The following is a 26,352-nucleotide window of genomic DNA, read 5'->3' on the forward strand; positions in this document are numbered from 1 at the left end:
CTTCGATTCCGCGCATCTTTCATAACCCAGTTTAGACCTGTGGTCCTCAGCTTGGGCTTCATCTTGGAATTGCTTGCGGAGCTTTAGAAAAGTGTTGCTATCTGGGTGCCACGCCTAGGAAGTCTGATTTTAATTGATCCAGCACTGACCAATTAAATTGTAATTACTCAGCTTGGCTCAAGAGGGAGGGGATATGTGTGTGTGTGTGTGTGTGTGTGTATATATATGTGTGTGTATATATGTGTGTGTGTGTGTGTGTATATATATATATATATATAAAACATTATTACTGATTCTCACTGATGTATGGCAGAGACCACCATATCATTGTAAAGCTATTATCCTCCAATTAAAAAAAAAAAAATCCTACATCATTCTCATGTTCACCTAACGCTGAAGACTGCTGGCCTAGACACTAACAAAGCTGAGTCGAGGGCCCCTTTTCTGTGAGCCTACAGCACCTTATCTTTATTCAGTCATTCATTTTTTAAATAAGTACCTATAATCTAATTTAACCTCATGGTTTGCCCACTGTAGATATTACACGATTGAAGGCAGGGACTTTCCTGTTCATATGTTCATTCATTCATTCACTAACTTATCAAGTACTTATTGAGTATCTAGTCTGAATCCTGACCCACTCCAGTGTTCTTGCCTGGAGAATCCCAGGGACAGCAGAGCCTGGTGGGCTGCGTCTATGGGGTTGCACAGAGTTGGACACAACTGAAGTGACTTGGTGGCAGCAGCAGTCTGAATCCTGCTGTGCGCTAGGAGGTGGAAAGATAATGGGAAAAACAAGGGGCCGCGTGCACCCAGAGTTTAGTGAAGGAAACAGAAAAGAAGAAGACAGTGTCTGTGTTCTTGTTTTCTCTTGCCATGTAACGAGCAGCCCAAACACAGCGGCCTACAGTGTGTGTCCCTGCCTGCAAGCTCCAGCTCTTTCCAGAGCTATGCCAACAGCTACCTTTTGGGCTCCCCTCACTTAGGGGTGCACAGAGAAATGAGACAGGCTGCCCGCAAGAAGATGCATCTGAGGAAAAGGGCTGGAAGAGGGGTAAGAACACTTTAGGCAAGCGGTTCTTGGGTCCTAGATAGCCTGAGTAGGACTGGTTACACCATACGTGTGGCCCAGTGTGAAATGAAAAGCCACACAAAGCAGGAAAAAAGTGCTAAGGGTCCTAAAATATAAAGCTTGTTCCTTTTTTCCATGGTCTCTCTCAATGTACCACGGTGTTCTTTACTTGCTATTTAATGCCACTCTAAGTAAAGAAAAATTAAAATTTAAAATTCTTATCATGAGTTTTACCATCCATCTTTATATTGTGCAATGCCAGTTTGAAATGCAAATACAAAAGCTTTTAACTCCTATGAAGAATACCGAAATTATGTAAGTCCTATTTTATAACCAGTATATATACATCTGTATTTCATTCTTACAGAACAATGGAAAGCCTGTGCCAAATTAACTCAACCATTTCTATTTTGCTTCTTGACATACACACCTTCTACCAGTACTCTCTACCTTCAGGTAGAAAAAAAAAAGGAGTAGGAATGACATGTTTTTCCCTTTCCATCTATGTCTTCATTTTCAGCAACAGTAGTTTGTTAATACAGGAAAATAAATGAGTAGGAAAGGATATGGGTTCCATAGGGTTCCTTAGTCATTCGTGCTTTCTTAGAAGCTCCTTCTTTTCTGAAGTAGATCTAGTTTGAAAGGTGAGCCTGGTCTCTCCAGGCTGTTTGTGCCCTTACTTCCTTAGTCACAGATGTAAGACACTCACCCCATAGTTGCTTTGCATCCCACTAAACTTCCATGCACGTAGTCCCACAGAATTCTGTGTTCATGGGGCAGTTCAAATGTTACTTGCTAGAGTGGTGGCACTGAGCAGTAGAGACAGATCATACGGAAAATATAGCCTATCTCCTCTGCTCATGTGCTCATCCGCTGTCCCACCAGACTTCCTCCACCAAACACAAGGTCGAAAATCAAATTACTAAGAATTTCAAGACAGTAACAGCAGAGCACTAAATCATGGTGGGACCTTTATTATTTTTATTTTTTTAAATTTAGGGACTTGCTTGGTCCAGCGGCTAAGACTCCATGCTCCCAATACAGGGGGCCTGGGTTTGATCCCTCATCAGGGAACTAATCTCACATGCCTCAATGAAAAGTTCACAGGCTGTGATTAAAGATCCTGCATGCTAAAACTAAAAGATCCCACACAAGGCAGCGAAGATTCTGCATGCCCCAGCTAAGACCTGATGCAGCCAAATAAGTAGTTTTTAAAAATAATAAAATATATTTTCAAGTATAGTTGATTTACAATGTTGTGTAAACAAAGTGATTCAGTTATACGTGTGTGTGTGTGTGTGTGTACATATGCACATTCTTTTTCACATTCTTTTCCATTATGGTTTGTCACAGGATACTGAATATAGTTCCCTGTGTAGGGTGGACCTCTCTGAGCACAGCGCCCCAGGCCTATGAAACTGGCCCTGATTTCAGAGTTTGGTCTAGAAGGCTAGGGGAATGGGCTGTCAATGGACACAAGCTTTCGAGAGACTGAGCTTCTCGGTGGGTGGATCTCCTTGGTCCCATAGACTCCTCACCTACTGGTGAGTGCTGTGACCAAAGGAGGACCCAAGTGGGACTCTCCAGAGGGCAGGTTTCAGGGGATGTAAGCCTGTTCTTGGGGCCCAGGTCTAAAAGCAAAACAGATGGCGACTTCCACTCCAAAAGGAAAGATGGTGAGAGTGACAAGTTTGGGGCTAAGAGAACAGTTACTGTGTCCTCGACCAAACATATTATCCAGATGTAATACATATGCATGAATAAATGAATGCATATACAGCAAACAGGTGTGGCTGTGCAATGGAAGAGATGAGTGTGTGTGTTTTGAGGAAATGATGCCTTACTTATACTGGGAATGCAGGCCTGCACTGAAAGCCAACCCTTCCTGTTTGTTAGAATGTGACTTTACATGGGCCCTAACTGCATACCATTCATCCTATGCTATAACACCACAAAAAGAACCACCAATGTACCATCTTTCATCTTTCTCTTTACATATGCAAATAATTTTTTTAAGTACCCTATCTAACAAAATACTGAGCTCTATGCTTTCTTGCCTCAATTATGTTTTTCATCATTATATTTATTCCTGCTTCAATCTTGAGATTTACTTTTCGTCAGTTGCATTCCCCACATTTGGGTTACAAACCATTCTGTTGTTCATATAAAGAAAATGTATTGTGATAAGGAAATGTGCATTTTAATTCTCTTAAACCCAGGCAGTATTTGACCAACCAAATCACTTTTGGCCATTCAAAAATCACTTTTTTCATTGACTAGATTCATATAGAACTGGTGAGAAGTCAACACTAAGAAAGAAAATGTTACCTGTATTTTGTTGTTGTTGTTGATGAACTGGGCTGAAATATTTGAATCCTATTGTATTCAGTTTTTTCATTAGGTAGGACAAGGAATCTGCTTAAAATGTACCACCACCAAATAAAAATATTCATACATTTGCTGAAAGAAAATAACCCACTAATGAACTCTGAACTTTAAGAAGAATGAGACTTACCTTCCCTGTTCCCTTTCATAGATTTAAGAGGTTGAATAAATATTGCCTCTAGTTTCTCTTTCTGTTTTGATTAGTGTTTTAACCAGGTGCTTTGTACTTGGTCTCGAAAATCTCAGTGCATGCCTGAGTACCTAACCTTTATAAAGAAAAGATAACATTATTTCCCACTGTACTTTGAAACCTTCAGAAACTCTGGCTTCACTTTCATGACTGAATTCTCTCAACCCTGGACTTTTTTCTTCAAAAAGGTTAGTCTTGGTTCACAGACCTAACTCCTGTCAAGTTCACATATGTAATTTCCATTGCTGTCAACAATTCTAAGGCAGTCTAATCAATAGAGATAATCCTGGATTTTTAAAAAGCTATGCTAATTGCTCTAAATCCTTTTATTCACTAAATCCTCCTTTGTTTCACCCTTCCTTAAAAGAGAATGGTAATTTTTCTCTAAGAATCAATAAACTCTCCCAGAGTCATTGAAGCTTCCAGAAAAGCCTGCCAGGTAAAATTTTTATTTTATCTTCACTTCTTTCCATATTCATTGATCCCACTGGCTCAAAGACACAAAAACAAGGCTGCATCTGAGAAAAATAAAACACTGCCATCAGAGCACAAAGTAATTAGTTTTCCACTTCTAGTATTGGGTTCAGAGAAGGCAATGGCACCCCACTCTAGTACTCTTGCCTGGAAAATCCCATGGACGGAGGAGCCTGGAAGGCTGCAGTCCATGGAGTCACTGAGGGTCGGACACGACTGAGTGACTTCACTTTCACTTTTCAGTTTCATGCACTGGAGAAGGAAATGGCAACCCACTCCAGTGTTCTTGCCTGGAGAATCCCAGGGATGGGGGAGCCTGGTGGGCTGCCATCTATGGGGTCACACAGAGTCGGACACGACTGAAGTGACTTAGCAGCAGCAGCAGCAGTATTGGGTTGGCCAAAAAATTCATCGTATTTTTCCCTAACATCTTACAGAATTAGATGGAAATATAAACTTTTTGGCCAACCCAATACAAGTGGTTGGCCTCTTTTTGATGCACAGGAGGCTCTTGGTCATGATTTGTGGATTGTTTGATGTTTCAAAGACAAGTGCTGGAGAGGAAATTTGAAAAATTCCTATCATTGTATCTTTTCCAACTGTATGAAATACACGATTTTCTATAAATCACTTTCAAAATCTGTTGTGTCACTTTCAGTTTTCAGAGAAAGGCAATTTGGACCAGTTCTCTGGCAGTCTGGGAGGAAATCTGACTGATGACAAAGCAGTTCAACAGCAAACAGCAATCACACTTAGTGAACAGTAGCTATGGGCCAGTCACTTACCAGGTACTCGACATGTAAGGACACCTAAGATTGAGTCCTTGACTTCCAAAAGTTTGCAGTGATGTGGGGGAAACAGTAGTCTAAATAATCATGTTGAAATATGCAGAGCTGTAATCCAAGTACGTGCACAGTAGTACAGGGTCACAGACACCTCACATTAGTGGATGGAGATCCAGTAGAGTGATTAAGAGCAGAGGCTCTAGAGTCAAACTGAATTTCAATTCCAGATCTGTGATTCCGTGTGTGATCTTGCAAAGTGACTTTGCCTCTCTGTGCCTCAGCTTCCTCCTATTGTTGCTATTGTCCAGTCACTAAGTCGTGTCCAACTCCTTGCAACCCCATGGACTGCAGCATGCCAGGCCTGCCTATCCTTCACTATCTCCTGGAGTTTCCTCAAACTCATGTCCATTGAGTCAATGTAATAGTGATAATAAGACTACCCATCACAAAGGGTCATTGTGAAGAGTAAATCAGTAACTTAGAAAAGTGCCTGGAACATAGAACTCAATAAATATTAGTCAATATTAATGGCATCAAATTATACACTAAAGAGAGCATGAAACTTGACCTACAAAAGTAGAACAGAGAAATACAGACTTCATGTTAGAAGCATATTTGGAGAGTCCCAAGCAACTCTGTGGCTGGAGAACAGATTCGCAGACTGGAAGTGTGACAACAGCACGCACTGCCCTGGACTATGACATATAAGAATCTTAGCTCTGCTCCTCACTCACTAGCTGGGCACCTCAGCAAGTTAACCTGACATGAAAACAAGGTGCTCAATACATGGCAACAAGTATTACTAGAAGCATATGGGAGAAAATGGCTTGAGATTGGCATTAGAAGTCTGTCTCATTTCAGATTGTGGAGAGCTTATATGTGACATGTGTTACTCAACAATTGCTACAGTAATGCTGTGTAATGAAAACCCCCCAAATGTTAGTAGCTTATGACAACAAGCATTGTTTTCATACTCACAGGTAGGTAAGCTGAGGTTTGGCTTATTTGGGTTCGATTTTGCTGGACCTGCTTGGGTTAAGGTGGGCTTGGCACCAGGCTACAGACCAATTCTGCTCCATGTGTCTTACTCTGGGACCTATAGTCACCTGCATGGAGCATAACTTATGGGCAGGTATTTCTCTTGACAGCAGCTGAAGCCAGAGAGGGGGACCCAAACCATATAAGCACATTGAAAGTCTGTTCACATCACATCAGTCAAGATTCCACTGACCCATGCAAGCCAATGGGCAAGTATATAGAGTTCACCTTATAGCAAGGATTGCATATAACTGAATCTCTTTGCTGTACAACAGAAATTAACACAGCACTGTAAATCAAACAATCCAATCCACATGTTTGGGAGTTTTCACTCTTTCTACAGATTACAAGATCTATGGAAGGTATTATGTTAAGGAAATGAAGTGATTATATCTAAATTTTGGAATGTTCATCCTGGTGGTTATATGAAAGGTGAATGGAGTCGGGAGGGACTGGAGGCACAGGGGCAAGTGCTTCTACTTCATGGACCGGACCATGACCATGGCCCATGGTTAAGATATGGGATCACATGAAGAGGATAAATGTGAAAAAAATTGATGAGTTAGGATTACCAATACTTGGTTGCTAACTTGGTGGCTAGATATGGCAGGAGTGGGAGGGGACTGGGATGGTAAGAGAAAAAAGGTAGGGGTGATTCACAAGTTCTTTGAATAGACAACTAGAAGAATGGTGATGGTAATCCTGAAATAGGAGGGGTTAGAAAGAGCACTTTTTCCAGGAAGAGTATGACGGAAGGTTATAAATCCAATTTTGAACACTGTGGTGGCTTTGTAATATATCCATTTGCCTAGATGAATCTGTATGTCCCAGAATTCCTTTCTCTGAATGTTTCTGGTTACAATTGGTCACTAGATACTCTGTTGGCCAAAAAGTTCATTCAGGCTTTTCCTTAACATGGTATGGAAAAAAACCCAAATGAACTTTTTGGCCAACCCGATACTTGGAAGGTCAGTGCAGAGGCCCCAGGCAATGCTGCAGTTCATGCATTGTCACTTATGTATTGGCTCAGTACTTGGGATTCGGTGGCAGCTGGGCCCACAGGTGCTCCACTTTGCACCTTTATCCACCTTCTGCTTTTCTGACTCCTGGACTTGGTGTATGGTTAACTTCATAGTAAAAGATGCTAGCTTCTCCTGTAGGACACCCACATCATCAAAGTTGTAGGGACAGGCCGTAAGACACTGACGCAGGCTCTAGTCCTTTCTCACGGGTTCCTATTGGTCCTTTGATCCACCCCCATTTTACAGCTATCTTCCCTTGTTAACTGCCTACCCTACTGACTTCAAGTGTCAGAATCCAGTGTAGACACCAAACCTCACAGAAAACATTTACCAACATCAACAAGGGCAAGATATCAATTCCCTATAATAAATAATATATATGTGCTTTCCTAGTGGTTCTATGTCTCTGATGAAACCAGGCAGTTAGGTTGAGTCTGAGATGCAGTTAGGATACAGTTAGGTTGAGTCTGAGATGCCAGTGGTAAATGTATGCAGAAATAAGAAATATGGTCTATATTGATAAAAGTAAGTAGAAATGTACACATGATAATATACTGGCTTGGAAGTGGGAGTTAATGATACAGGAATCAACTCATTTCATCAGAGACTGTTGAAAGTAAAAAAGGGAGACTTCCTGAAGACAGAATGATGGGGAATTCCAACATTCAAGGGTCAGGAAGAGAGAGAAGAGGAATCAAGAAAGCATAAGCAACAATCGAAGGGATAAGGAGGAAATCAGAAACAAGGGCTGGTCTGGAAGCCACACAATGAAGTATTTGAGAAGAATAGAACATCTATTGGGGCGGGGGTGAGGGGCAGCCCAGCACAAAAGTCAAAGATAATGTGAAGAACATCACGGGCTGATGACATAGCTTTCAGGTAGAATCTGGTCTCAAAGCCCTGGTGGGAGGTCAAGGAATAGGTAAGGCATTTGTTTTTCAGGGTTGGAAGAGATGGTCATGATGTCAAGAGAAGAATTCCTTAGGATCAGAGCAATCTGAACCTATTTATATTCAGAGGGGAGAAAGCAAACTGAAGATCAGGATTCCAGAGAGAGGGAGTGTAATGGAGCTGTAACACAGATATGAAGAAGCACCTGGGCAGAGCAGTCAGCCTTGATGGAAGCCATTAGAAACAGTGTTTTCCTCCAAGGCAGGAAGGAAGGAGGGAGGGATAAGGTCATCAGTGTATGGGAATTATTTGATGGGCCTTACCTTCTTAGTAAACCAGGAACCATATCATTATACCAGTAACCATATCATTTTATCACATAAAAGTACTGTGCTCACATTTGATTGTGAGCCCATGGGACTGCCTCCCCCAGAGAGGGCACCTCTTCTAATCGGCACAAAACATGGTTCTGGCTTATCCTTTATGGAGATTGGAGCATAGAATGGGTGTTCTAAAGATTCTGGGAAGCTAAGAAAGCAAAACAAATATTCTCTGTGACTATTAAATATGCTGAAAAGAAAGAAGATTTGAAGAGAACAGTCAATGTTTGAGGTAGCCATTAGGAAGATAAATAGAGATTAAGTAAGTTTTAGGGGAGATGCAAACATTCAGTCCATAACAGAAGTAGCTAGATTACATATATAATTCAATGGATCTGATAAGAGATATAAGAGAGAGAGTCAGCAAGGATACCTCTTAGGTTTGGGGTCTGAAAATATGAGGGAATTAGTGAAAGTATGCTGAAAATGTTTAACAAATATCACTGGGAGTGGCGGGGGGTACTTCCCTGCAGGTCCTTAGGTTAGGAATTTGTGCTTCCACTGCAGGGGGTATGGTTCAATCCCGAGTTGGGGAACAAGGATTCCCATACGCCCCATGGCACAGCAAAAAAAAAAAAAAAAAAAAAGTCACTCTGGAGGGAACAAAGTACTTACTTGCAGTATTTGACAATCCCCATGGTGTAAATGTGGCTTCACAGAACGCAGTTGAAAAGAGATGTTAACTTTTGGACATGGTTCTTTGACAATTTATGCATGCATGCTAAGTCACCTCAGTTGTTTCTGACTGTGTGTGATCCTATGGACTGTAGCCTGCCAGGCTCCTCTGTCCATGGGATTCTCCAGGCAAGAACACTGGAGTGGGTTGCCATGCCTTCCTCCAGGGGATCTTCCTGACCCAGGGACTGAATCCATGCCCCTTCAGCTCTTGCATTGGCAAGCAGGTTCTTTACCACTGGTGCCACCTGGGAAGTCCCTTTGACAATTTAGCTTCAATCTAAAGACAAAAAGAACTGCAAACTAACCTTGAACTTCAGTAGATGAGTTTCATGTTGATTTTCTTAATGGTGTGGGTTTGAAATTCTGAAACCTTTCAGTGTGTATTGTAGGGTTGACCAAATGAGTAAATATACGTATGCTATTGGGAGCCAGGTGTCTCAGTATTGAAGACAGGAGATAGATATAAATATGGATTGAGTAAAGACCAGGAAGAGTATGCTGATGGCGAATTGGCATGAACTCCAATTCTTTCAGTGGTCTCCACTGTAAGGGAAGCAAAATACCACAATGGCAGTGACAGCATCGAGCACCAGATCTTTATTTCTAAATATCATTTTTCACTAAAAAGAATCAAGGATCCTTATACAAATGACTGATTCCAGGGCTAGGATATAGGAAGTATCAGATGAGCTGCAAATATTATTTTGTGTATATGTGCCAGAAAGTAAGAAAGTACACAGAAGTCAGCCTGAATAGGATTCCACTGGCCAAATCTGGGACAATTTCACATCAAAATATATCATGATATGAATGGATAATAACCAAATGAATAAAACAAAAACCCATGATATCAATAGATAAATAGAAAAAGCTCTTTTTTACATGCTAACTAATATCAACGAATAAATGTAGATGGAATAATGACTTCGAAAGTGATCATTTTGCCCAAAGAATGGGACAAACTGACATTATGTGCCTCTTGGTATAAAGTACTGAGTCTTGTTCTATCTTTCAATGTTTTTGCAAGTTTAAAATTATTTTAAAATAAAAAGTTATGTAGAAGATCATGTCATCTGCAAACAGTAAGAATTTTACTTCTTCTTTTCCAATTTGGATTCCTTTTATTTCTTTTTCTTCTCTGATTGCTGTGGCCAAAACTTCCAAAACTATGTTGAATAGTAATGGTTGAAAGTGGGCACCCTTGTCTTGTTCCTGACTTTAGAGGAAATGCTTTCAATTTTTCACCATTGAGGATAATGTTTGCTGTGGGTTTGTCATATATAGCTTTTATTATGTTGAGGTATGTTCCTTCTATTCCTGCTTTCTGGAGAGTTTTTATCATAAATGGATGTTGAATTTTGTCAAAGGCTTTCTCTGCATCTATTGAGATAATCATATGGTTTTTATTTTTCAATTTGTTAATGTGGTGTATTACATTGATTGATTTGTGGATATTGAAGAATCCTTGCATCCCTGGGATAAAGCCCACTTGGTCATGGTGTATGATCTTTTTAATGTGTTGTTGGATTCTGATTGCTAGAATTTTGTTAAGGATTTTTGCATCTATGTTCATCAGTGATATTGGCCTGTAGTTTTCTTTTTTTGTGGGATCTTTGTCAGGTTTTGGTATTAGGTTGATGGTGGCCTCACAGAATGAGTTTGGAAGTTTATCTTCCTCTGCAATTTTCTGGAAGAGTTTGAGTAGGATAGGTGTTAGCTCTTCTCTAAATTTTTGGTAGAATTCAGCTGTGAAGCCATCTGGACCTGGGCTTTTGTTTGCTGGAAGATTTCTGATTACAGTTTCAATTTCTGTGCTTGTGATGGGTCTGTTAAGATTTTATATTTCTTCCTGGTCCAGTTTTGTAAAGTTGTACTTTTCTAAGAATTTGTCCATTTCTTCCACATTGTCCATTTTATTGGCATATAATTGCTGAGAATCAATATAGTGAAAATGAGTGTACTACTCAAAGCAATTTATAGATTCAGTGCAATCCCTATCAAGCTACCAATGGTATTCTTCACAGAGCTAGAACAAATAATTTCACAATTTGTATGGAAATACAAAAAACCTCGAATAGCCAAAGCAATCTTGAGAAAGAAGAATGGAACTTGAGGAATCAACCTTCCTGACTTCAGGCTCTACTATAAAGCCACAGTCATCAAGACAGTATGGTACTGGCACAAAGACAGAAATATAGATCAATGGAACAAAATTGAAAGCCCAGAGATAAATCCACGCACATATGGACACCTTATCTTTGACAAAGGAGGCAAGAATATACAATGGATTAAAGATAATCTCTTTAACAAGTGGTGCTCGGAAAACTGGTCAACCACTTGTAAAAAAATGAAACTAGAACACTTTCTAACACCATACACAAAAATAAACTCAAAATTGATTAAAGATCTAAACGTAAGACCAGAAACTAGAAAACTCCTAGAGGAGAATATAGGCAAGACACTCTCCAACATACATCACAGCAGGATCCTCTATGACCCACCTCCCAGAATATTGGAAATAAAAGCAAAAATAAACAAATGGGATCTAATTAAACTTAAAAGCTTCTGCACAACAAAGGAAATTATAAGCAAGGTGAAAAGACAGCCTTCAGAATGGGAGAAAATAATAGCAAATGAAGCAACTGACAAACAACTAATCTCAAAAATATACAAGCAACTCCTACAGCTCAACTCCAGAAAAATAAATGACCCAATCAAAAAATGGGCCTAAGAACTAAATAGACATTTCTCCAAAGAAGACATACAGATGGCTAACAAACACATGAAAAGGTGCTCAACATTACTCATTATCAGAGAAATGCAAATCAAAACCACTATGAGGTACCATTTCACGCCAGTCAGAATGGCTGCGATCCAAAAGTCTACAAGCAATAAACGCTGGAGAGGGTCTGGAGAAAAGGGAGCCCTTTTACACTGTTGGTGGGAATGCAAACTAGTACAGCCACTATGGAGAACAGTGTGGAGATTCCTTAAAAATCTGGAAATAGAACTGCCTTATGACCCAGCAATTCCACTGCTGGGCATACACACTGAGGAAATCAGAATTGAAAGAGACACGTGTACCCCAATGTTCATCGCAGCACTGTTTATAATAGCCAGGACATGGAAGCAACCTAGATATCCATCAGCAGATGAATGGATAAGAAAGCAGTGGTACATATACACAATGGAGTATTATTCAGCCATTAAAAAGAATACATTTGAATCAGTTCTAATGAGGTGGATGAAACTGGAGCCTATTATACAGAGTGAAGTAAGCCAGAAAGAAAAACACCAATACAGTATACTAACACATATATATGGAATTTAGAAAGATGGTAACAATAACCGTGTATACGAGACAGCAAAAGAGACACTGATGTATAGAACAGTCTTTTGGACCCTGTTGGAGAGGGAGAGGGTGGGATGATTTGGGAGAATGGCATTGAAACATGTATAATATCATATATGAAATGAGTTACCAGTCCAGGTTTGATGCACGATACTGGATGCTTGGGGCTGGTGCACTAGGACGACCCAGAGGGATGGTATGGGGAGGGAGGAGGGAGGAGGGTTCAGGATGGGGAACACATGTATACCTGTGGTGGATTCATTTTGATATATGGCAAAACCAATACAATATTGTAAAGTTAAAAAATAAAATAAAACTAAAAATAATAAATAAAAAGTTAAAAGGTGAGAGAGATCTATTCTATTAAAAGTCATTTGATAACTTACTTTTGGATATAACAAGATAGAGGTCATGAACAACCATACCAGGAGAGATTTCAGCAGAGTGCTGGGGAAGAGAACATAATAGAGATCTGTTGATGAGAGAGTGGGAGATTAAGGAAGAATCAAGGGACTGCCCTGGTGGTCCAGTGGCTAAGACACCACACTACCAACTCAGGGGGGCCAGGTTTGAGCCCTGGTCAAGGAACTACAATCTATAGGGTCACACAGAGTTGGGCACAACTTCAACGACTGAGCACACATGCAGACACACTGGGAACTAGATAGCACACGCTGCAACTGAAGATTCTGCATGCTGCAGGGAAGATGAAACACCCCATGTGCTGCAACTAAGACTCGAAACAGCCCTACAAATTAAAAAAGGAGAAAGGATTAAAAAATAATCAAGCAAAAGAGGAATCCTTCAGGGAATTTTACTTAGCTGAATGGGAATACATGGTTAAGAGAGGGTTGGGGGCTTTCCTCATGGCCTCATGTTCAGGAATCCACCTGCCAATGCAGGGGACATGGGTTCGATTCCTGGTTTGGGAAGGTCCCACATGCCACAGAGCAACTAAGCCCATGCACCACAACTACTGAGCCCACATGCTGCAACTACTGGAAGCACATGTGCCTAGAGCCTGTGCTCCACAAGAAGAGAAGCACAGCCAAAATAAATGAATAAAATCTTTAAAATGAAGATCTTCTCTTCCCTCCATCCCACAGACAATCTAAATAAGTTGGCTGGCAACTGCAATAAATGTCTGGATTGTGTTGGAATCTGGGAATGCCAGTTTAAAAAAAAATGGGGTTGGGTGTTTTTAATGAGACATCTTAAATATGCAGTAGGCATGTTTCTACGATGATACAACAGAGAGAGAAAAAGGGGTGATACATGAAAAGAGTAAAATGACAGGAGAAAATTACTGAGAGGCACAGGGGGATAACTAGACCACCTGGTCCTGGTGGGGGTTCAGACATTTCGTCTGTGGTACAGGAAGAACACATGAGCAGCGCCACAGAGCTGACAAGTGGTGGAGAGATAGGGCCATTTTCTTCATTTGGTTTCTCATTCTTCAGTGTAATTCAAACTGGGAGCTCCAGCTGAGAGTGAGGAGGCAGCAGGGCTATTGAGCAGTTGAGGAGAAAGAAGAAGGTATTTTTAATTATCTCAGAAAAAGAGGGAGTGAATTAAGTACTGGAGGCATTGGAATGGCCCAGCAATGCTCAGAGTCCACTTCAGATTTTTTTTTTAATCATAAATAAAGGAGCAACTCGGCAGAGCTTCCACACCCAGGAAGGATAACTGGGTAATTCGGTCTAATGCTCCAGACAGAAAAGCTGGACAAAAGATTTTTTAAGACTTCTGAAAAGCAACAAGTAGGTAACAAAAAAGTGAAGAGAGACTGGTTGGAGAGGAAATTTGGAAAGGCAACAATGGTATCGCGGTTGCTCTGGTTCTCGGGGGCCATGGGTGATCCTGACTGGGCAGCTGAGATGCCGAGTTCTGCTTTGACAGATTCTCAGGGCTTGGGAGATGAAAGTCAGTGTCCATGGCCTGTCCAGCGTGAGGACCCTAGGAAACTACTCTGCTGCTGCTGCTGCTGCTAAGTCGCTTCAGTTGTGTCTGACTCTGTGCGACCCCATAGATGGCAGCCCACCAGGCTCCCCCGTCCCTGGGATTCTCCAGGCAAGAACACTGGAGTGGGTTGCCATTTCCTTCTCCAATGCATGAAAGTGAAAAGTGAAAGTGAAGTCGCTCAGTCGTGCTCAACTCTCAGCGACCCCACGGACTGCAGCCTACTAGGCTCCTCCGTCCATGGCATTTTCCAGGCAAGAGTACTGGAGTGGGGTGCCATTGCCTTCTCCAGGGAAACTACTCTAGGAGTCAGAAAAAGTCAGAAGCAAACCTCCCATGAACTTGCAGCCCAGATTCAAGTCATCCCTGAGGACCAGATTTCTGCCCTAAAACTAGATGTAGTGATCTGAATCGCTAGTGTCCCCATGCCCCTGGTAGTAGCAGAGAAAAGTCTCTGTGAGGAAAACATTGTTTTCAAATACAATCTGAAGTATACAATCAGGTCCTCCATCATGTCACTGTCATCGACATCTCCAACAATCTCTTCTCAACGTTTCCCTTTCCACAACCTGTCCCTAATACCCATCCAGCCTTCAAAGGACCCTTGCAGTTTCTGTTCTGCTTAACATGTTTCCTAGCTTTCCACTTTTCCTTATGTCCTATTCTTTGTCTAGAATTCCCTTCCCAGCACTTTTTTAAATGGAGGTATCATGGACATTATAACAGTATATTTGTTCCAGGTTGACAACATGATGATTTGATATCTGTAGCTATTATGACATGATCACCAGAATAAGTCTAGTTAACACCCATCACCATATTTCGTCACAAAAGTTGTTTTCTTGTCATGAGAACCTTTAAGATCTACCCTCTTAGCAGCTTTCAAATCTGCATTGCAGTATTAGTAACTATGTGCTTTCTGGGTGGCTCAGGCAGTGAGGAATCTGTCTGCAATGCAGGAGATGCAGGTTCAATCCCTGGGTCATGAAGATCTCTTGGAGAATGGAAGGGAAATCCACTCCACTATTCTTGCCTGGAAAACCTCATGGACACGGGAGCCTGGCGGGCTATAGTCCATGGGGTCACAAAGAATCAGACATGATTGAGAGACTAACACACACGTTAGTAACTATAGTTAACCACACTGTACATCTCCAGGACTTATTTATTTTGTAACAGGAACTTTGTACCTGTTTGAACACCTCCACATACCACTTTTTTTTTTTTTGAAACAGTGACTTAAACAAGATGTAAAGCTGTTTCTTTTTCAAATAGTCCAAGGGCAGCAAGTCTGGGGCTTCCAAAGATACAACTTCCACCTCTTGATCAAAGGCAGCATCTCCAGCTCTTTCACCTGTCAGGCAGCCACCTTTCCCACCATTTCTGCCCAAGAAAGCCAAGTTCCTTCACAGAGTCTGCCTACTCTGTTAACTTGGGCTGGCCCCGAGGTCAGAATTAATCTGTTCATCCCTGTTTCTTTATTCATTTGTCATTTGATTCCAGCATCCTTTAGTTGCATGTGGGCTCGCTCTGTTATTTTGTGAGTCCAGGAAGGGCAGACATGTCTCGTCCATCTCTGCATTCTCTGCGTCATCAGCCTTGCTCCCTGTGCTGAGTGGGTGCTCATAAATGGTCAGTGACTTGAACTGTGACAGCTAGGGGAAAAATGCCTCAACTGAGGTTAAAAGTGAAAGATTTTCTCTTCCAGTTTCTGGGTCTAATCAAATCAGGCTCCCTGGTTTTATCCAACTTTGAAAAACTTACTTTCAAGGTCAGGAATGAGGGAATATTCTGCCAGTTTTATTTTATGAGCAGACACAAAGATTAGGCTTGCTTTTTTCCTTTTTACTTACTTCTAACACTGAGCTGATTGATGGAAGGCAGAGGAAAGTAATAAACCTTTATTCACAGGACTACAAAACCCTCTCTGGCTGCTGCCTTCTTCCCTCTGTGGAAATAGATGGGGCCCCTGCTATTATGAAATACACAGCGGAAGGGTGCTTTTCCAGTAATCCCTCTGGTACTCATCTACATCTTGACTACTTCTTGATAAAGATATCACCCTCTGGATAGAACTTGTCTGCAAGATAAGCAGCCCACATATACTTTGAACTGTTTGGTCTCTTAAAGAGAACAGCAGCCTATAATGAAAAGCAGACTATTCCTTTCAGAGCAATGATTTTCCAGCCTTCGCGACAATGCATACGAGGTCAGACCGAGTAGAAATTTCAGAAATAAATTCATCATAATAGTCCATGCCACTCTACTCTCTTGTTCTTTATCTCGGCCAGTAATAATTGGGTGGGGACCAGCTGATGAAGAGTGAAGCCAGGGTAAAGCACAACACTGGTAAGCCAGGTGACTCTCTGTCCAGCCTGATGCTGCAGTAAGAGCTTCGTTGTCCAACTACACCACTCTTGCTGTGGTAAGCTTTTGCTGCAGACCAAGACCTCCTAGAAGTGAGTGACTTAAAGCCACAAACGGGTATAGGGATTTCCTTGGTGGTCCAGTGGCTAAGATTGCACTCCCAATGCAGGGGACCTAGGTTCGATCCCTGGTCAGGGAACTGTTCATGGATCCAGCAGGTGGCAACTAAGAGTTCAAATGCCACAAAGATCCCAAGTGCCACAGCAAAGACCCAGCACAGCCAAATAAATCAATTAAAAAAAATAGGTATACCTTCTGACTCTTCTGAAATCTGGCAGGGTAGTTCTTTTTGCCTGGGCTACTGCTCTGACCTAGATTGAGCTCGCACCGTGTCTGGGGCCAGCTGGTGGCTCAGCAGGGCATGGATGGGCTCGGATGGCCTCATGCATGTTTCCTGAAACTGGCTCAGTGTCAGCCTGGACTGATGCGGGTGCCTCTCATCATCCAGTAGGGGCTAGCTCTGGCTCATCCTCATGATGGTCTCAGGGGTCCAAATGCAGTGAGAAGACAAGCTCAAGCGCTTGGGCTTTGGAGCCTCTGCTTGGGTCAGGTGGCTGGGTCACAAAGACAGCCCACATATAGGTTGGTTTCATAGCTCAGTCATGTCTGACTCTTTGTAAGACCCTATGGACTGTAGCCCACCAGGCTCCTCTGTTAATGGGATTCTCCAGACAAGAATAGTGGAGTGGAAGGCTGCAATATAAAGACCACCTCTGTGTGGAAAAATCTGCCCAGCCACACTGAACAGGGGCACATATGCAGGGATGGGAAAAATCTGTGGCTGTTTTTGACTGATTTCACACACAGGCCCTAGCCTCCACCACCTTGTCGCATCTGAATTATTTCCCCTTGGTCACTCTCCCAGAAGGTAACAGCAGAAAAACAAGCTACTGAAAAAAGAAAGTGGTACTGCCTGCCTTTCGTGGAGCCCTTGCATGTTGTTGCCTTACTAGGGCTGCTGCATGCTGCCTGGGAAGACAGTCAAAGCAGATCCCCGGAGAGAAGAGATGGCGCACGTCTGGGTGTAAAACCTCCGTCCATGTCTACTCAGCTGGGAGGAGGATTGGGGAAGCCAGGGGGCCCATTTCCTGAGGAGTGGATGGCTGAGGGGGTGAGAAAGGAGACACAGAAGACCTCAATTGGAGGCGGCAGGCCATGGCTGCTCCTTCCCTCCTTCCATCAGCTCATGGGTGTCAGGGTCACCCCAAAGCCACACCTTCTGGAAATGTGTACAGTGTGGTTTAAAAAGATGATTGCACATAAAAATTTCATTTTAAAAAGAGTTATCAGGGGCTTCCCTGGTGGCTCAGTGGTAAAGAATCCGCCTGCCAATGCAGGAGACACAGATTCGATCCTTGATCCGAGAGAATCCCACATGCCGCAAAGCAACTAAATCCATGCACCACAACTACCGAGCCCATGTGCACTAGAGCCTCTGCTCCGCAACAAGAGAAGCCACCGCAGTGAGAAACTCGCATACTGCAGCTAGAGAGTAGCCCCTGCTTGTCGCAACTAGAGAAAGCCTGTGCAGTAACAAGACCCAGAACAGCAGGAAAAAAATCAAAATCAATAAAAAATTTTTAATTAAACAAAAGAGTGGTTTTAACAGTTTACATTTAACATTGTATTTGGAGGTCATTTTTCAGCATATAGAATTGTGAGAACATGAATAGTAGGTAGAAGAGCTGGCCCTTTACCCCTGGTCACTTATTGTTAACATCTTGCCTCATTTGCTTTATCATTGTACTCTAATCTCCCCCATATATATATATACACACTCTCTTTCCATTACTCTCATTTTATACACACACACACACACACTGACTCTCTCCTATTACTCTCAAGTGATTATACATACACACATTGAATCATATGAAACTGAATTGCCTACATTGTGGTTCTGTACCCTAAGTACTTCAGTATGTATTTTCTAAGTCTATCTTCTCAAATATCCTTTAAAATTCCAAGAACAAACACTGAAGAAGGGTCCCAGTGGCCAGTCGAAGGGAGCCCGGAGCAGGGCACCACAGTGCTCAGCTGGGAAAAGCCCTCTCCCATATGCTCTCCCTTCTCCTCTGAGGCCACAACACCCCCCTCCCCTTCTAGAAGGGCAACACAGCAGGAGGAGACACAACAGAAAGAGACAGGGAGGGATGGGCCATTCAGCCTCAAGAGAAGTGAGGAAGGGGTGAAACATTCATGACGGCTTCTGGGAAATCAAACAATCCTGGACGGGGGGAGAACACTCAGAGTTGTGCTTTATTTCAAACACCAATGGGAACGAAGCAAAGCATCATGCTGAAAAGGAGCTCATGGGGCTATGAGAAGACTGGACAGACGCCCCCAAGGACATGGACTTGCAAAGAAGCCTTGGGAAGCCTTAAGAACCAGGAGCATCTCAGGAGTAGGCACTGAAAATATTTTTTTTTTTTTTTCCCTTCTGAAAATGTTCTAGTAACACTTCCCTCCTTTTGAATGAACCGGCCTTATGATGTGAGAAGCAGCGCCCTGCAGCTCGGAGGGTCTTGGCTGTGGCGTGCTGGCCTCTAGTGGCCAGGAAGGAACCTCCCGCTCTGGCTCTGCCTGGCTTTACTGTGACTTCGGTGAGGAGGGGGAATGGGGACTGAGGTTTGTGATGAATGTCTTAGTGACTAACCATGTGGAGGGCTCCTTGGGAACACTGGAGACTATTGGCCTCTCTACACAATCCACCATTTACCTGGATAAGAAACTTTCCTTGGCCCAGAACACATTATGGAGGCAGCCTTTAGGGCCAGATGTGAACTCCTTGTTTCCAAGATGTAGACAATATTCTAAAGATGTGTGCATTATTCGCTCAGTTGTGTCCAACTCTTTGCAACCCCATGGACTGTACCCTGCCAGGCTTCTCTGTTCACGGGATTCTCCAGGCAAGAATCCTGGATTGGGTAGCCATTCCCTTCTCCAGGGGATCTTCCCAATTCAGGGATCAAACCTGGGTCTCCTGCACTGCAGGCGGATTCTTTACCATCTGAGCTATCAGGGAAGATAACACTTTCTAGTTTCTCTGATGAAAGGTACACGAGATGGCAGGCAAGATGTGCTTGGAGCAGACCCCCGTGAACATGTCAGAAGGAAAACCAAGTGAAAATAATGTAAACCAAACAAGTCTGTAAACTCTGTGCATACATTATTTCTGGAAAAAATAATCAGTGATCATGTGGCCTCTGTAATAGTTTCTTTGACAAGATGTGCAACTTCTCCAAGCTTCAGCTGGCCCATCCAGGGTAACAGTACATCCTGCATGTATGTGTGACCGAAATCACATGAGTCAAAAGGTGAAGGGCTTACTTTACCTTTCACTGTGCCACACTGACACTTGTTAAAGATTTAGCAATTTAGCTATTTTTATTATTATTTTACTGTTTTATGTTGATTATTCTTTAAGAGATACAGTCCCATCTTCAGCTTTATGACACACCAGGAGAATCCTTCCCTAAATTGAAACTCTACTTCCCAGCTGGGGCTTCCCTTGTGGCTCAGCTGGTAAAGAATCCACCTCAATGCTGGGTTTGATCCCTGGGTTGGGAAGGTCCCCTGGAGAAGGGAAAGGCTACCCATTCCAGTATTCTGGCCTGGAGAATTCCATGGACTATCATCCATGGGGTTGCAAAGAGTCCGACACGACTGAGTGACTTCACTTTCACTTTCATGCATTGGAGAAGGAAATGGCAACCCACTCCAGTATTCTTGCCTGGAGAGTCCCAGGGACAGGGGAGCCTGGTGGGCTGCCGTCTATGGGGTCGCACAGAGTTGGACACGACTGAAGCGACTTAGCAGCAGCAGCAGTCCCAGGTGGTGCAGTAGTAAATAACCTGCCTGCCTATGCAAGAGACAAGGGTTGGATTCGCGGGTCGGAAAGATCCCCTGGAGAAGGGAATGGTAACCCACTCCAATATTCTTGCCTGGAGAATTCCGTGGACAGAGGAGCCTGGTGGGCTACAGTCCATGGGGTTGCAAAGAGTCAGATATGACTGAGGGACTGAACAACAGGAAGTTTCTGGTGTACAGCAAAGTGACTCAGTAATACAAACATACATACATATATACATATATATATATATATATATATATATATATATACTTTTAAGATTGGGCAGCAGGAAGGAAGGGGCAGGGATGTTCTAGTTTTTTGGGGGGTTTTTTTTGGCCATGCTGTGCGGCAAGCCTGATCCCAGTTCCACCAGGGATGGAGCCCGTGCCTGGGCAGTGGAAGCGGGGCGTCTGAACCACTGGTCCGCCAGGAAAGTCCCAGGGATATTCTAGATCAACGTTTAGGACTCAGCTCTAAAGACTGTGAGACTTGGAACTCCCAGGTCTATTCTAAAATCTCAAATGCAGCACTAGAACTACAAACTGTTTACTCAACACAGAAGCCTCCTGAGGAGTACGGAGAAGAAGAGCTATGGGGGAGGTAAACACAAGGGGAGGTGGAATTTACCTGGAGATGAATTTGCTCCCGGGTTGAGTGGCCTGACTGGCGTGGGGGACGAGGAGCTGAGAGACTGACGGGTGATGTCTCAATGCACCTCAGAAACTGGAAAGAGCGCGAGAGGTGAGCCAAACGAGCCAGCGTCCCGGCGGCGCCTCTGACGACGCAGGAAGTGGGCTTCTGCGTTTGCACGTGTGCGTGCCCACGTGCATGCGCGCATGATGCCAAGGATTGGCTACACCTGGAACCGTGGCATGACTCCCTTGTGATCGGCTCAGCTTGGCGGACTTCAAAAGCAAGGGAGCAGTCATTTCAGCCACAAGGGGTTGCTGCCCAGAACAAAAAAACCCCAAACACTCAAGGCTCAATTATGGAACCAACACCCCTCACCTTTTTGTGCACTTTTGTGAAGCTTTGGATACCTACCTATTATATTACTTGTGTCCTTGAACTTTGGATTTGTGTCTGCAGAATGGTAAACCTGTTTCTAGATGCTGGTTATGACAGCTCTTGCCTCCTGTTTTAACCAGAATTGGGGGATGTTGGGGCCCCTCCTCCATTTCTATGGTCAATAGAGTGTAGATTCTATGGTACCCAGAGCCACGGGTTGAAGAGAAAACTTTAAATTCAATCTGTTTGGTTTTTTTTTTTTTTCCTGGCCGAGCCTCACTGGTATGTAGGATCTCAGTTCTGGGATCAGGAACTGAACCCACGAACCCTGCAGTACAAGCTCAGAGTCTTAACCACTGAACTGCCTAGGAAGTCCCCAGTCTCCTGTTTTCCAGATGAATTAAACTGAGGCCCGAAATTGTTACAAAGCTAACTTGAGTGTGCCTTAAGCTTCCCAGGTGGCGCTAGTGGTAAAGAATCCACCTGCCAATGCAGGAGACACAGGAGACTTGGGTTCCATCCCTGGGTCAGGAAGATCCCCTGGAATAGGAAATAGCAATCCACTCCAGTATTCTTGCCTGGAGAATCCTATGGACAGAGGAGTCTGGAGGGCTACAGTCCATAGGGTTGCAGAGTCAGACATGACTTAAGTGACTTTGCATGCATGTGTGCTGTGCAATGTCGTGCTTATAGTTCTGCCTCTCCAGGCAGGAAAGAATCCCTGTTGAGCATTGTCTAAAGGGCCCTTTGTAGGGACTTTCCCTGGCAGTCCAGTGGCTAAGACTCCATGCTTCCAATGCAGGAGGGGTAGGATTGATCCCTGGTTAGGGAACTAAGATCCCACATGGGAAGGCAAAGAAAAAAAGAGAGAGAGAGAGAGAGAGAACGCCCCCTGTAGGGTTGCACCAACCCCTGGTTGTAGGAAGCTTTGGTGCCACATAGGATTGTTATACTCCTCATCATTGCAGGTGACCCCCTTGGGAGGCAGCAATGATGGGAATCAGCCAATTAGCTGAAAGGAGGTGGATTGACAATGCAGTCATTCGGAAAACCATTTAATTTCACTTGCTGCCAACTTCTGATAAGAAGCATATACACAATCAGCTAAGACAGGAGTGCTGCTTAATATTTTTTCCAAGTGTTTAAATATTACCACTTAGTGGTGATTACCTCTTTGCATATGTGTAAGAAAACAAATAAAATGAAATGGATTACTGGGTTATTAAGCCACATTTTGTTATAAGGGATGTAAATAAATTTCATATTTTAGTCTGCCAATTATGTTACTTCTCTCCAGCTTCTGAATATAATTAAAACTGTAATGTGTCTGTGATCAAAGTTTATATTAATATTTAGATTATTAAAGTACAGAGAGAAAATGATTTTCCACAAAAGACGTTTTTACTTAGTAAATTAAATAATTCCCATTTTACACTAGGAGAGGAAAAAAGGAGAAAATAACTTGGAGATTTCTAACATGAGCAACTCGGAGGATGAATTCACATAATTAGAAATACATTAATAGTTGTGGGGGATTATTTGCAAAAAGAACTGCAGTAATTTCCTCTCTCTCTTCATGTCCTTGAGCATTTCCCTTCCACTCCTGGCTTGCCCGTGTGACTCACTTTGGTTAATGGAACCACAGCAAGTGTAACATAAGCAAAGACTTGCAAAGTGTGCATTGGTCTTGGAAGCTCTATAATCACAAGATGTGAATGAGCCCAGGCTAACCTGCTGGATGATGTGGGACACATGGCCAAGTCATCTTCTTCCTTACCCGCCATAGAGTCAACAATCAGACATGTGAATGAGGCCATCGGGACAAGCCAAGCTCCGCCAAGCTTACCCAGACCAGATGAACAGCCTGCCAAATAGTAAGCAAGTATAAATATTTATCCTTTTTAAAATTATCTTTTAAGTAACTATGTTTGCGGTGATTTGATTTGTAGCAGAAGTGAAATGTGATCAAAGGTATCATCTTTAAATACTGTGTTTTTAGAGAAAAAAATTAATAGCTCTGTTCCACTCCCATTACAATTTACTGAAAGAGTGGCATACATGCATTGTCTCTACTTCCTTTGTCCTAAATATCTTTAAACTCCAATTGGATTTCTACCTGCTCCAGCTCCTGAACCTGCTTCTAGAATGCCAAACTCTCCTAGCCTCCCACTCTTGTGCCTTCCAGTCTCCTTTCTGACTCTGCTACTCCTTCCCAGTTTCTAAAAGATTGAGCTTCTGGGTCTTCTTGTCTATTTTACATGATTTCTCTGCATAATTCATCCTGTTCCATGGCTTTCAATGCCACTTGTACATTCATGGCTCCCATATTTACATCTCCAACCCTGCCCTCCCTTCTGAATGCCAGATTCCAATATCCAGCTACCTCCCAGACATCTTCATATGGATATCAAACTCAGTGTGTTTGAAAATAGGACTCCTGATACCCCACCCTAGACTTCTTTTCCCATGGCTTTCCAATATTAATATATCAGTTACAGGCATCTCCAGCCATCCAGTTGGCCAGACAATAGGATAAAATTTGTCCTCAACTTTCCCCTTTCTCTCTCCCTTTAAGTACAATCTATTAGCAAATTGTGTTAGTTCAATGCCCCAAATACATGTGCATCCTCTTCTCTCAACCTCCTAATATATTAGTTTGAAACACTGTCAATTGTTTTCTAAGCTAGTACAGTTTACTTTAAAATGGGCCCTGTTTCTACCCTTGCTCTGCCATAGTTTATTCTCTAGACAGCAGCCAAAATGATCATTTTAAAGCATTCAGCACAAATGAGATCATACCATTACCTTGCTTAAATCCTTCAGTGACTTTAGATTGCACCACAAATAAAGGACAAACTCTTTACTGTCTAATCAAGCCTCTGCCCTCCTCTCTGTGGCAGACTCTTCGACTGGAATGTGGAATTTCATGAACATGGTTTTGATTATTTGTTGGCAATAATCAATTCAGTAAGTATTAAATAAGTGATTGGACAGTCATAAAATGAATAAATGGCTATGTTGGCACTTGTGTTCTAAACATTATAATTTCCTTTGATATTTTAATGTGTCAAAAATATATGAAATGCATATGCCTTAACAATTAGTAAACATCAGGACTGCCATCCTTGAAACTTCGTGGTGATCATCATATGTAAGCTGATCAGTAGATACATACATGGAATTTAGTTCCCTAATCTTAATAGGAGTAATGAAATCCTGGAGTGATAAATATTAGTGAAATGTTCCTTATTTCATTTTTCTTTTTGTTGACCATGTGGTATGCAGGATCTTGGTTCCCTGACCAAGGCTCACACCAAGGCTCCAATTTGATTTATTGCAAAATGGAAAGTTACAGAAGAGCTAAAAATGTGTTGTGAATATATATAAAGCAAACACATGTGTGTGTGTACACACACAGAGAAGTTAAGCCTAAAGTTACTGTACATAGTCTTTATGTGATTATGAGAAATATATCTCTATATGAAAGCCACTCTGGAACATCTCCACACTTCACACACTCACAGAATATTGCTTGTTACTGCACCTCTGGCTTGTTGCCGCTCTTGTGTTGTCAGGTAAGTCCAGGAGATCACCGCACCTGGCAGCTCCAGGAGCAGTGGGGGATGTATTTATGGTTCCTACTCTAGTGGCTTTGCTACTGTGGGGTAGAATGTGATTCATGTCCTTCCTGCACTTCATGTGAAGGCAGAGTCTTTGCGAGTGTGCCAGCGCTTGCCTTTGTCCTCATTCTTCTGGTAGAGCATTACAGTATCGGGAAGTCCCACCGCAGCTCCACAAAACACATCCATTAATCTTGGTGCTTCCCCCCAAACACACATTGTGCTTGCTGATGCACAAGCTGTGCCAGCTTGATCCATTTTGATTCTTAACTGAAATAATTCCCTCCCTTCCAGCCTCTGCCAACTGTGGAAAGGAGAGCCAAGTGCCCTCCTCAGAGTCAGCCCCTCACAGTTGTCTCAGACAGGTTCAAGTACTGGAGTCCTCAGGTACCTAGTTGAATGCCATCAAAACAGCCAGACTGGGTGTTTCAAATAGAAGCAGGTTTGGGGAATGGCAGGGGGGGATACATGATTTATTTAAACAGGTTGAAAATTAGCCCTGGTATGTGTGGATTTCAAGGGAAGTCTTGCCATGTAGTAGTCACTTAGGTTGGCATCATCACCCTAGCCTCAAAAACGTGGGGATTCATTTCAGAATTGCCACACCCATTCAACACCATTCTTAACCAGCTTGACCATTGCTGGTTATTTTCCAAATCTCTAGAATAGGCTGTGGGCTCTCCTGGTAGCTCAGAATACCCACTCCAGTATTCTTGGGCTTCCCTGGTGGCTCAGACGGTAAAGAATTTGCCTGCAATGCAGGAGACCTGGGTTCAGTCCCTGGGTTGGGAAGATCCCCAACTCAGAGGAGGGCATGGAAACCCACTCCAGTATTCCTGCCTGGAGAATCCCCATGGACAGAGGAGCCTGGTGGGCTGTAGTCTATGGGGTCGCAAAGAGTCGGTCATGACGGCTTGACTAAGCACAGCACAGAATAGGCTGTACCTATTGGACTTGGGTCATTTCTTTGGACTTCCCAGCATCTGAACACTGTTGGGAAATCCTCTCCATGAATCTGGGTGGGAGGCAAAGATAGGCTCTTGCTAGAGGACTTGACCTTGCTAATCCTTTCTAAGCCTGCTCTGCAGCTGGGACAGAGGCAGATCAGGACAGGGGTGAGGGGGGTACCCTCTAGTGGTGGTCAGGACTATGTAGGAGAGGGGCGTACTCCCCAGACCAGTTCTGAGACATCATTTTGGGCATGACTTCTGTTGCTCA

The 26,352-nt window shown here is 42.9% G+C and overlaps 1 long non-coding RNA gene across 6 annotated transcripts in view; it reads right to left on the reverse strand.

Moving 5' to 3' along the window:
- Window positions 1-21,268, reverse strand: part of LOC147340089 (uncharacterized) — a 144,148-nt gene extending 122,880 nt beyond the window's left edge. For all 6 annotated transcript variants that reach the window (XR_015158872.1, XR_015158873.1, XR_015158875.1 and 3 more), the window contains exon 1: window positions 21,134-21,268. This is a non-coding gene — a long non-coding RNA (uncharacterized LOC147340089). The remainder of the gene's footprint in view (window positions 1-21,133) is intronic.
- Window positions 21,269-26,352: the final 5,084 nt, after the last annotated feature.

The sequence above is a fragment of the Bos grunniens genome, chromosome X (genome assembly GCF_055505025.1).
Source record: "Bos grunniens cultivar Pamir isolate PY7600 chromosome X, Bosgru_T2T1.0, whole genome shotgun sequence".
In the NCBI taxonomy this organism is placed as follows: Eukaryota; Metazoa; Chordata; class Mammalia; order Artiodactyla; family Bovidae; genus Bos; species Bos grunniens.